Below are 12,412 nucleotides of genomic sequence, written 5' to 3'. Positions count from 1 at the left end.
ATAGTGATACACACAAACTGACAAAACCTATTTCAACAAATCATCAAGAAAGCTATTCCCACAAAGCGTCAAATTTACATTGGAGGAAAAAGGGTGATGTTAAAAATGTTAGATAGATTAAGACAAAAGGATTTGTTTGCATCCCAAAGAATAATTCATTTAGAAAAAAATCCAAATTTTCTTTACACCATCATGCATTGTAGAACTAGAACACAAAAAATAAAAATAAAAATAAAAATAAAAAAAATGGAGCTTTCCTTTTCTCTACTTTGTGATAAGAAAACATAAGAGGCTTAGAATTAAAAAAAAAATCAAAATTAAAAGAAAAATGATTGAAAATCATGCACCAAGAACTCAAGATTATCATCTCTACTCTCATTTAAAATTAAAATTTTTTGCAAAACAACCATCACAAAAAGAAATAGACTTTTTTTTCAAATAGCTAGAGCCTACTAGAAGGAAGGAAGTGGAAAAAACAACCTTCACCCACAAATTCAAACCAGATCTTAATACAAAACACCAAAAGAGAAAAAAGAAAAAAAAAGAAAAAATCGCAATATTCGAAGATTTCTCATCTTAGTGGCCGAACCTCCCAGTTTATCAACATTGAGCACCGATTTCACTCGATTTCACTGGATCCTTTACTTCCTCACTGTAAAAACTAAGATATAAAGATAGTTGCTTTCAAATGGGAAGAAAAAGTTGGAGAAGAAGAGGATGAGGGAAGAAAGATCGTTGCCTTACCAAGAGCCGAAGGGACGAGAAAAGAGAAGAGAAAAGAAATTTGAGGAATTAGGGTTCTTAAATGAGGGTTAGCGAAGGGGAAAAGAGAAAAGCCTAACTATAAGAATCCAACTATATTGACGTGGCGTCACTTAATCCATTTGGCAATGTGGGCTGAGCTGGAGTCACCACGTAAGATGATGAGGTGTCTAGTATCAGCTAACTGTGTTTTTTCGGAAGCTACATCAAATTGATAAATCAGGTTACTCGTGAGTGACATGCCGGAGAAAAAAAAAATCAAAGAAGAGTAACCTTTTTGATGTAAATTGAAGTAAAACCAAAGTAAAGTTGAGTAACTTCTGAAAAAATTAATATATTAATAGTGAAAATTTAATTGTGACATATACTACATTGTTACAATTATCATTGTAGTAGTAACAAAAACATAAGTTATCACAATTAACATAAACAATAGTGTCGGTTAACTTTTTTTATACAAAAAATGTAATATTTGTGGCAAAATAAAAAATGAGACACAAAAAATTGTCACTAAAAGTGTTAATTCTTATAGTGACATATAGTAATCATAATTGGAAAGGTTCGTAATTATCAACTTATTCATGTTTAATTGGGCTACAATGTGGGGTCATGAGACTGGCTAGGTGTCGCTCACATCCTTTAGTATCCTCCCATTGCCAATCGAAACGAACCTAGAGAGTCATGCTTAAAAGAATTAAGAATCATTCTTGTTTTGAGTGTAGGGATAAAACTATCAATTTACAATTTTATTTTACTGGATGAGTTAAATTGTAATTTGGTCTAGGGCTTTTGTCTTAAGTTTAAATTTCGATTAAAGTTGGATGGAGTCGAATAATATTAATCAAATAAGGACTTGAAGGCAAATGTAGTTTTAGTTACATAAGGACTTATATTTCGAATAGGACTTCATAAGATGATATTAATCATGTTATGAAGTTTCATATTTCTAATAGGATTTCATAATAGGATAATTATTCTCATGTTTTCTGAAGTTTCTATAAATATAACTCCTCTCTAACCCTAGAAGGCATCAATTGATTCTCTGGTGAGATAAATACTCAATCTCTCTCTCCCTCTCTAACCCTACCCATTATTTGGAGAAGAAGATGAGACTATTTCTAAATTCTAGCATGTGATCTAGAGGCGTGGGACCTTCGTTCAGTGCTAGAAGATATGTGGCGATCCAGGGGTCAAATTTGACACATCAAAGGAAAAGGTTTGGAAAATCCAGAGGTAATTTTATAGATCTTTTAATTAAATTAGAGTATTCATTAAAACAATTAGTTGATATCGTAATTTTATACTTACTTCTGCATGGCTCTGATGGTGTTATATAATTTTGTGATATTTCCTAACAGTATGTTGTCAAACATTATGTGTCACACCACACATGCCTTCTTAAGGCTAGTGAGATTATAAAGGTGACAACTCATGTAGTAGTCAAAAGATTTGATTATGTGATAAGTGCTATGTGTTTCATTCAGCCTAGGTACTTAAGGGCAATGTTTAGAAAGGAGTTAGTTGTCTTCATTTCCAATAAGGTTTACAGAAATGCCAATAAGTTGTTTTTTAAATTCAAACTTCAGAAATTATATGATCACATTCAAGATTGGGATGTTTTTGTTAATTGCATGTTACTTTGTTAGTACAAAACTGTTATTTTGTTTAATATGTACACATATATGAAGAATGGACAACATCAATTATAAAATTTCATGTTATCAATGAAGTTAGAAGTTTTATTGCTCATTGTTGCTTTTGTTCAGGCTAGATTGTTCATTACTATGATGATGCTTTTACATCAATATGAAGTTGCTCTTATTTTTGTCATTTTACATGTATTAAGAATAAATAATATGATGCTACTTTTTACTTAACATAGCCAATAGAGTACAATAATTATATGCAATAAGGAAAAAAAAAATTTAAGTCAAATTTTCCATTAACCCAAACTTCGAAAGCATGTAATGTAAACATTCTTGTACAAATTTTACAAATTTTTAAAGCATGAAAAATTTAGTCCAAATCTTCCAAGTGATTTCCAACTACTCTTGCATCTTCCAATTCTCCTCGGACTACTTCCATTTTAGCTCTTAAAGTAACACTCCATCAATTTCATAAACTATCACTAAGATAAGAATCACTTCCATGTAAAGAATTACTTCAATCAATCATAGCACTTTAAAAGATAGCAACTTAAGGTTATTTGGAAGAAGAAAAAAATTGTTTGATGGAAACACAGAATTAAATCCAAAATATATTAAAAACTATACTAGGGTTCGGGAGAAAAAAAATCTTACTTATCCATAATCTTTTAGAAATCCACATGCCCAAAAATCTAGAAAATATCCACTTTGTGAAAACAAGTAATATACTCAGTGCCGGCAGATGCAAAAAATTTTCAAAGAAATAAAATTTCACTTTTAATAATTATTTCATTTCATAAAACTAACCATGAATGCCATCATATATTTGAGGGGAAAATAGCAAGAGCTTTGAGAAACTTATAGCCTAGTATATGCAATTTTAAAACTGTGATTTTTTTTGCTTCTAGCAATTCTAATTACCCTTTGGCTAGTCTTGGTTTTGTCTATTTAATACACTATATCAACACTATTATTCTAAGAAATTCCACATTAATTGGGATAAGATTCAGCATTCTAAACAAATGAAGCATGAATAAATTTACCAAAAATAAATAAATGGAGCATAGTTACTAGTTATATATTCTTAGAACAAGGGTTGGAAATAGCATAGGACATAGGGCACTCGATATACCTCAGAACACAGGATTGCAAATAGCTTGCCTTTAAACAACGCACCATCTCATCCCATTCCACAACAGGTCTGTAACTTGGAAGCTGAAACATTTTCAGTAAAAATCACAACTAAAATTAAACAAGATGTTCAACAAAAACATTAAATATCCAAATCTCAAAAGAAAGCACCAAATAGCGTAATAATCTCTAGTTTGGCTGAAAATCAAGCAAATAATGCAACAATCAATAGACTTGCTAAATAGCATCACATAGATAAGACGGGCATCATCAAAGAGCTCGGAATCAAAGATACAACAAAATGACAGGGTGCTAGAGAAAAAATTAAAGAACATTGAGAGAATGAGATAAGGGGAATGAAATACAGTGATAAAGGTATTAATGTGTTGTATGTTTAATGTTGAATGTTGCTCTCCTCGTGACGATCTCCATGGCCTTGAGGCGTAGAGTCTTGACCTCTAGTTCCTTGAGTGGCTCGAATATCTTTAGTTGTTCTATTATTTACTTGAGCCCTAATATCATCCTAGCCGAGACTAGGGCTTGGCCCGTTGAAGCTGAGGATGAGGCATTAAGTGATGAAGGTGGAATAGCAAGAAAAACTTCAGGAAATTCGGTTTTAACATCCGGATGTGAATCTAAAATATCAAGTTGCCATTTAATATCTTTTTATTTTTCTTTTTTAATAATATTGAAATAAAAAAAAGCCACATCAGCATTAACTTACAGAAAAGTTAACCTTTTTTGGTTTTTGAACTAGTTTTGCTAAAGTTAAATAATAAAGGGGCATAATTCGAACAATTAATAATAAAGAGATTAAAAGGACAACTTAACCAATTTAGAGGGATCGTTTAGATAATTAAACCTTCTTTTAATTGTAGTACGTGGATTAACATGACATTTTTAGACCATATAATACATGCAAAATTTAATAATTTCAATTTCTTTTGTCATGAAGTTTCATGCACCATTAGGATGCTCAAACAAATCATTCTTAGTATTTGGACCAGTATAATATCTTTTGAGAGCATATAATATGAAGTTTTGAATTTTATTTTGCTTTGGCGACATTGTTTTTAGCACAGTTTGATTGCTCAACAGTAGTATATCTAGGGCTAAAGGTAATATCCTAAGTTAAGTATTGCATTTTTCTTTTGGTTTAATTGTAGCTTTTTTTTTTTTTGTTTAATGTAATGTTTTTGAGAGAAGATGATCCAAAAGTTTTGAATTTCCATTTCTCATATACACAATAAAATTTTTTGCAGCATTTGACTGTTATGGTAGGGAAGCACACAAGTGCACTTGCCGATCATATAATAAAATGCTCAAAAGCAAAGTCGAATCCATAGAGACTAGATAATAGAAGTACTAACTCCAATCATGTTATTTAACTAAGAACAAAGTGTCAATGAGTTACAAATTAACTAAATCTAAAAATGGAAAGGACCAATATAACATGTTAAGGGGTGAGAAATCGATAGGAGAAGAAGGTGGTTCGGATAGATTTTGCTTGGGAATTTAGAGTTAAGGCAATTGCAATTAAATATGAAAAAACCCCAGCATTGTTGGACCGAGAGATTTCATATATAAATCGGGTGCTCTCTCAAGACTCTCCAATTCCTAATTCTATGTTACAGTACGATTGAATCTCTTCTAATCTTACTTTTACACGATTACATAGAGCTCTAGAAAATCCTTAATAGAAATTAGAGCTCTCGCTTCACAATTCCAATCCGGAGGAATCTCAAGTAGCCTATCTCTAGCCCACACTCTTAATCCTTTTCATCTATGGATGATGTCATACAATGAATCTCTTGATCTCAATCACGCCATTAGTATGAAATAGCCACTCTTGTTACTCTAGATCAATAATAAAAAGACATAGATTAACCCAACAAGCGAAAGGCAATCTATATTAAAAACAATATCAAAATGAAATCATCCCAAGCTACAACAATCTGGACACCAAAGGAAGTCAGCCCTCCATGGGGTCCATGTTTAAATCTAAGCAATGGAAATAAAGCCCTAGAACACTAAACATGGATGAAGAAATCCCCTCTCAATGTTTCCACAATAGGAGTAGATGTGAGCCGATATCGTCGCCCTTGGATCGTTACTTTGGTGACTTCTTCAAGCTCCTTCTTCTTCCTTAGATTCGCCTCGAAACCCTAGCCATCAGCCCTTAGCACTTCCCCAAAATCGGATCCCCAAATAACTTTTTCAGCTTTTTATTTATACCCCCAGGAATCTGGGTGTTACACGAGTAAGTACACGGGTGTATACTCTGCCCGTGTAGATCTCTGAATGAATCATGAACTCAATCCTTGGGGTACAAGGTCAAGAGTACATGCCTGTGTATTGATTCATCTGGCCATGTATATCTCTGCATGATCTTCTCTTCAATTCTTGAGATGCACAGGCGTGTGCTTATTTTCAGCCTGTACTCTTTTCTGGATCATGTTCTTAAAGCCTTGGATGTACACAGGCGTCTACATCATCTACACGGCGTGCTCTTCTCAATAGGACTTGAGTCTAGGGAGTGCACAATCGTGTATACAACTATGTGAATAGCACGTGTATTTCTCTAGATGCTCATCTTGCCAATGTCTGAAGGTTACACAGGCGTGTACCTTGCCCGTATAGTTCTCTGTTTGATGCTTTTGGCCTGTTTTAATCCTGAATTCATTCTTTTAGCTTTTGCTGTACTTATTTTGTCCTGAAAGCATAAATATAACAAACTAAGTACCAATTATCAATGAAAACACTCTTGAGTACTACTTATGTGCAAAAGATGATCAGTTTAATATGTATTATATAGCACTTATTAAATAACCCCCACTTAAGCTTTTGCTTCCTTAAGAAAAAAGATAATAAAAAAGGTAAGCATTCAATCTCAAGCTTCCAAAAACTTAATCTCAAGTATAAATTGAAAGTGGCAAGTATAATACGTTCATAAATTTTTGCAATAAGTATAAACATGGCCTATTCAAAGTGTTCCATGTGTGTGTGTATGATTCAACTCAACAAACGCCCCTTCTAACAAAGAATTGGTTAGTCAAAGACATTTTTACAATTGTGGCTTTTACCACTTATGTTAAAACTAAACTTTACAAGCAAAGAAATGGTAGCTTTCACGCATCCCTAGAAAGTAGCTCTTTCTTTTATTAGGACATACAAGTATCCGACTTTTCAAGAGTAGCTTCACATTTCAAAGGTGGTAGCTTTTTCCATTTACTTTTCAAATTAAACCACACCTCTCTAAGTGTTCAGGAAGCCAAGAAAAGAGAATCATGTGCAATTTTTTATTGTACAAACTCCTAAATAGGGTGTATTAATGATTAAGCATGAAAATTATAGATTTCTTAATAGCTTAATCTTATAAAAAATTACTTAAAGCCAAATATTCCTTGGTACATTTAAGATTAATGGTATTGAGTATAACAGGTAGGTTGAAATTAGGAATTAGATTAGCACTATCATTAGTAGACACTAGATAGATAATTAATTTGGATAAATCCATAATAGCAACAACAAAAATAGATATGACAAATAATTTTGAAATAATCTACATGATCCTTGGATCTCTACTAACAATAGATACATTATACGAGAATATTAAATTAATAATAAAATCCAAAAGATATAACATGACAAATACAAAGCCTAATATTCTACTCACAAAATCTTTATTAGGCAAATATCAAATAATAGTGAAATAAGATATACCATTAGCAATGACAAAATAATAAAAAATTTAGGAACTCAAGAAGTCCAAGGGTATCTAGCTAAAATGTACAATTTAGATAGCTTAGTAGAAATAAAGTAGAAGATGAATAATATCTCAATACCTATAATTTTAGCATCTAAAGACATAAAGTATTATGAATATGAACATGATTCAGGTAGCTTTAAAAGACAAGACTACAATAAGAATGTCAATATTGAAGAAATCATTAGTGAAGAAGATGAGTAATTAAGTGAAGTCTTATCTTTCATAACTAATGGAAAACTTAATAAAATAGTTTTACCCTAGTTATGCATGGGAAGAATATTTCTTAAAAATGGCAACAGATATAGGTGATACATATTTCTTACTAGAATTTAGATATGAACCCTAAAAGAATAAGAATAAATAAGCTTTTAACCGAATAAGAAGAAATTTCTAGACAATTAGAAAAAATAGATATTTATGACCTAATTAAAAAGATCAGGAATAGTAGAAGATTATGATGGAAAAACATATGAATGTACACATGACCCCGAGCATAGGGAGTAACAGTCAGGCAAACTTTGGTAATAATTAAACAAGCTCTAGCAACAATCAAACGAGTTCATCTAGTACATCAAGGTTAATAACCACCGAAAACACCTAAAAAAAAAACACAACCCCTTATATAGCAAAGTAATCATGAATTTTTTTAATTATCTAGACCAGTCATATAGAACTTTTAGCAAAAAAAGAAACCAAATCCTTTAGAAGTAATAAAATCCATGCCATAGCAAAATTTTCATGTAACATGTTAATAATTAGCACAATGCATCTTCAAAAATGGCCTAAACTATTAAATCGATGGGAATCTAAAGCCATAAATGGATTAGAAGGATAATGTGGGGATAGTAAATTTTATAGAAATTTTTTTAAGAACAACTATTAGGAATATGATGAATAGTTGGAATATAAATTTTTCAAATGAATACCAACATTTAATAGACATGGTAGATAATCCATATAATATTACAACACAAGACAAATCATATTATGAACATGTTCCTCTAGAAGAGAAATACTATTAGAAGACATAACAACAAGGGACTTAGAAAGACTACATCTAGATAGCTTTGATAATATTATAAAATTTGGTGAAAGCTATATAACCTTAGCAGTGAATAAGAGAAGAGTATTCTTGGTACCAAAATCAACTTAAAAATGGTTTAGTAAATTACTAAAACCATTAGGGGATTTAATTGATAAAGTATGGAGATATCAAGGTAATGAAAATGTTGCAGGAATAGGACCATGAATTTTATTTACTTTTAACTATTTGAAAGAAAAATGCTTAGAAAATTAAGCAAATAGACAGATAGCAAGCTATTGCTATTGTAATAAGATATATGTAACTAGAGTACATAGAGAAACAAAACCTAGAAAAAGATGACTATTATAAAAAAGGATGACTTAGAGAAAATATTTTAAAAAAGTTTAAACTTCATATACCATCTGTAAAATGCAAATTAATGCTTCTTTATTTGTGGAGAAATAGGACATTATGCGAGGAATTGTGCTAGAGATAGAGTTAAAACAAAAGGTTACATATGTATCAGAAATTAGAATTACCATAAGTAGATATATTAAGCATAGCAAGCAATGACACTGTAAAAAATAGACATATATGTTGTATATTTGGAGGAGAAGGTGCTAATTTTACTGAAGAAATTAATTTTTTACAATTTAGCCAAGTCTTTAGTGGCATAAAACCTATAGATATTGGATGGCTTACAGTTTAGATAAAAATCACAAGTTTATAGATAATACTTGTATAAATAAATTCATAGATCATAATATAAATTTCAAGCAAAAGATGCGATATTTGTTAAAAATTTCATATTACTAGATATTGAACAACATATGATAAATGTGATCCATCTTTGTGCCAACTATGTGCAAAAGAATGTTATAATCATATAATTGGCCAAATAAATATTGGACCATTAGCAATCCAAATGCAATCCAATGATAAAAGTATAATAGACCAATTTTTAAAATTAATAATGCAACTAGAAAGAGAAAACACAGAGCTAAAAGAAGAATTAAATTTCTATGAAAATAAAGGAAAAGGAGTTGTTATTACACATAAGCAATTGAAGAAAATAGAAAGTTATGAAGAAATGACATTATCCGAAAACACTTATAGAAATAATAATCTCTTAAATCTAGATTGTATCTTTGAATTTAAAGATGGATATAAAGTTAATGTAAAAGGTATTATAGATATAGGAGCAAGTAAATGTTATACTTTCCCAGACTTAACCCCCTCAAGATACATAGATATTACATTATACAAAGTAGAAGTTAATGATACTTTTTGTAAACTAAATATATTAGAAAATAAACTAATAGATCGCACAATAACATTTAATAATATTAAATGTTTGTTACTCTTTGTTTGGGTAAAACCAAGATTAGGAAATAAAATAACCAAACTCTTAATTGAAATGAATTTCATAAAACATAGAAATAGTGGACTAATAGTCCAAGGAGAAAAAATTACTACATGTAAACATATGGATAGTATTCAAACAATGCCCAGAGGCAGTCATGGGGAGAATCTTGTTGAAGACATATTACCTAAAGAAATAGAATTTTTTGAAAAAATAAATTTAGAAATAGAAGATGATCTTACAAAACAAAAATTAGAACCCTTAATAGAAGCATTGAAAAAAAGATGTAACTATAGGAGAAAATTATGTTAAGAATATTAATAGAGTAAACATTATCTATAAATTAGAAATCATAAACCTTTATTTAAGACTAACATGTCCTGTAATTAAAGCAACCCCCTATAAACAAAAAAGAATTCAAAAACATATAAAAGAATTAGAGGAGCTTAAATTAATTATGAAAATTGATGGCAAGCGTGTGTGTGTCACTTGAAAACGTACATGTCACTCCCCAACCGCAAGTGCATGGGTCATCAAGTAATAATCCTCTCGCGCAAGCGCGAGAGGGTCGTATTCCCTGGGGTCCCAAGATCTACACTTACTTTTTTCTAGACGGCACTATCTAGTCTATCAAATGGAGATTGTTGTTTGAAAGCAAAAACAGAAATAAACAAAATAAACAATGACCTAGGACACACCACACAAGCAATGAAAGATGCGAAAGAAAGCCAATGATAATGGAAGAACTCGGGCAAGGATCCCCCTGGGAGAAGAACAAGTACGGATGAAATTCGGAGCTTAACTGCAATGTTGGCTAAGTTTGATCCACTAGATTCTAAAGTCGACTACCCTGGAACCTCTGTGGTTTAACCCTAATCCCATACGAGTTCCCCCATCTAGAAAATACCCCTACGATGTCAATGGGTACAAGAAGTCTTGGCTAGGGAAGTTCTAATGCTTTTTTGATTGAACAAACCCTAATGTTCATTGGGGGCTACCGGCATTAGGAATCTCCAGTGTACCGGTACACTGAATCCTCCTTTAAACATTATGCAACCTAAAACATGGAAGCATCCCGCTATACAAGTATCATTCAAGAATCATACCTATGGAATCTATCCATTATAAGTTGAATATTATAACAATAGAATGAAACCAAACAAACAAGCCAATAATCAATTAAAACTAACAATGATCATCCATACAATTTCTTATCCCAAGGTTCACCGGATACCCGGTGGCCATGGGAGTCTAGTTCGACATCAATAGGAGTGAAAGCATAGAATACATAACATTCATGACAAAGCTCATAACAACTCCCCTATGCTGCCTACTAGAGGTGGTGACAAGAGTTTGTCAGATCCCTCCGTCGAACGCCTTGATGTGCTTCATTGAGTGTGACCTTCTTCTCCCATTGAATTCACTCTCCAAATCCTCTTCTCCAGTTGTATTGAAGCCCTAGATGATGGTGGAGAATGGTGGTGGAAAGAAGTCCAAGTTCAACCCCCTTTCTAGGCCCCAAAATGAGCTATAAAAAGCTCTTTCTCGATTTGTGCTTCCCTTTGCGGGCGCAAGGCACCCACAAAGGTCTTCTGGATGAACTTTGTAGGAGGCTTCCAGGTGTCTTACTGGCAAAAAAATTCACTACTACATTAGTATCTATAACTGAATCCTGCCCAAGCCTAGAGATGTGTATGAGCTTCAGATAATCTTCTACAACATGTCAAACTAGCTCATCCACACTCTGGATGATCCTCTAATATCTTGAAACAATAATAACATATAGTGTAAAAATTGATGTATTTAGACACTTATCAAAAATTCAAAACCCACATAGAACTAGAGCCTTTATAGTAAATAAACATAGTGAGATAAGTAGAATGGTATTAAATTATAAAAGCTTAAATGATAACACTAAAGATGATAAATTTCCTCTTCCAAATAAAGATGATTTAATTATAAAATCAAAAAAAGTTTTATCTATAGTAAATTCCATCTCAAATATGGATTCTAGCAAGTCTCTCAAGCAAAAACAAAAACAAAAAAACAAAACCGGCCTTGGACTGCCTTTATTACTCATAATAGACATTATGAATGGAATGTCATGCCTTTTAGGCTAAAAAATACTCCACAAACTAAAACAATGGAATTATAGCAACACTAAAAGCAATGGAAAAATTTTAACTATTTATAATTTCAGGGAAAAACTTTACATTAAGAATATATTGTCAAGCAATAGTAGCATTTTACAACAAAAAGGATTGAAAGTAAATTATCAGAAAACCGGTAGTTATAATTTATGGATTATATAATAGGAAATGAGTTTCAAGTTACAATAGAATACGTAAATGGAAATAATAATTTTTTAATAGATAAACTCTCAAGGATAATTAAAAAAAAAAGCCCTTAATTTTATAAGTGATAATAAAAAGGGGATTACAAAGTAGTAAGTTCCTCTAAGTTTTCATTTACTATGGGAATCAATAACTCTTCCCCCTGATAAGCCCTTAGCTTGTATCTCTGAATATTTAGTACAATAACTGCAAGACCAACATAATCATTTGCGTTTCTAAGCATGGGATAAGCTAAGTTGATACCAATTACCTATTACCTATAGCATGTGATAGTATTATTGTATTGACTAACTATCTACTCCTTCTCTTTGTAGATGGAAGAGAAAACCTTTCTAAAGGAACCTTCCTTGAAACTCCTTATTT

General features: G+C 31.6%; 1 long non-coding RNA gene across 1 annotated transcript; it reads right to left on the bottom strand.

Annotated features, from left to right (window-relative positions):
- Positions 1-2,686: 2,686 nt before the first annotated feature.
- LOC120282537 lies at positions 2,687-4,110 on the bottom strand. The gene is made up of 2 exons (XR_005542982.1): positions 3,905-4,110; positions 2,687-3,623 (listed from the first exon to the last, which is right to left on the bottom strand). It is a non-coding gene; the product is annotated as an uncharacterized LOC120282537 (long non-coding RNA).
- Between the last annotated feature and the right edge of the window lie 8,302 nt (positions 4,111-12,412).

The sequence above is a fragment of the Dioscorea cayenensis genome, chromosome 18, assembly GCF_009730915.1.
Source record: "Dioscorea cayenensis subsp. rotundata cultivar TDr96_F1 chromosome 18, TDr96_F1_v2_PseudoChromosome.rev07_lg8_w22 25.fasta, whole genome shotgun sequence".
NCBI classification, from domain to species: domain Eukaryota; kingdom Viridiplantae; phylum Streptophyta; class Magnoliopsida; order Dioscoreales; family Dioscoreaceae; genus Dioscorea; species Dioscorea cayenensis.
This window is presented reverse-complemented; position numbering and strand designations above follow the sequence as displayed.